Source organism: Schistocerca serialis, chromosome 1 (assembly GCF_023864345.2).
Source record: "Schistocerca serialis cubense isolate TAMUIC-IGC-003099 chromosome 1, iqSchSeri2.2, whole genome shotgun sequence".
NCBI lineage: Eukaryota > Metazoa > Arthropoda > Insecta > Orthoptera > Acrididae > Schistocerca > Schistocerca serialis.
The window spans coordinates 46,380,138-46,381,322 of NC_064638.1; positions in this window are offsets into that span (position 1 = coordinate 46,380,138).

The window sequence follows — 1,185 nt, forward strand, 5'->3', positions numbered from 1 at the left end:
AGGCGTTCAATGAATTCGAAAGTAAAGTTCTGTGTACTGACTTGGCAGAAAATCCTAAGAAATTTTGGTCTTATGTCAAAGCGGTAGGTGGATCAAAACAAAATGTCCAGACACTCTGTGACCAAAATGGTACTGAAACAGAAGATTACAGACTAAAGGCCGAAATACTAAATGTCTTTTTCCAAAGCTGTTTCACAGAGGAAGATTGCACTTTAGTTCCTTCTCTAGATTGTCGCACAGATGACAAAATGGTAGATATCGAAATAGACGACAGAAGGATAAAGAAACAATTAAAATCGCTCAAAAGAGGAAATGCCGCTGGACCTGATGGGATAGCAGTTCGATTTTACACAGAGTACGCGGAGGAACTTGCCCCCCTTCTTACGGCGGTGTACCGTAGGTCTCTAGAAGAGCGTAGCGTTCCAAAGGATTGGAAGAGGGCACAGGTCATACCCGTTTTCAAGAAGGGACGTCGAACAGATGTGCAGAACTATAGACCTATATCTCTAACGTCGATCAGTTGTAGAATTTTGGAACACGTATTATGTTCGAGTACAATGACTTTTATGGAGACTAGAAATCTACTCTGTAGGAATCAGCATGGGTTTCGAAAAAGACGGTCGTGTGAAACTCAGCTCGCGCTATTCGTCCACGAGACTCAGAGGGCCATAGACACGGGTTCACAGGTAGATGCCGTGTTTCTTGACTTCCGCAAGGCGTTCGATACAGATCCCCACAGTCGTTTAATGAACAAAGTAAGAGCATATGGACTATCAGATCAATTTTGTGATCGGATTGAAGAGTTCCTAGATAACAGAACGCAGCATGTCATTCTCTATGGAGAGAAGTCTCCCGAAGTAAGAGTGATTTCAGGTGTGCCGCAGGGGAGTCTCATAGGACCGTTGCTATTCACAATATAAATAAATGATCTTGTTGATGACATCGGAAGTTCACTGAGGCTTTTTGCAGATGATGCTGTGGTGTATCGAGAGGTTGTAACAATGGAAAATTGTACTGAAATGCAGGAGGATCTGCCGCGAATTGACGCATGGTGCAGGGAATGGCAATTGAATCTCAATGTAGACAAGTGTAATGTGCTGCGAATACAAAGAAAGATAGTTCCCTAATCATTTAGCTACTTAATAGCATGTCAGCAACTGGGAGTACGCATTAGGAGCGATTTAA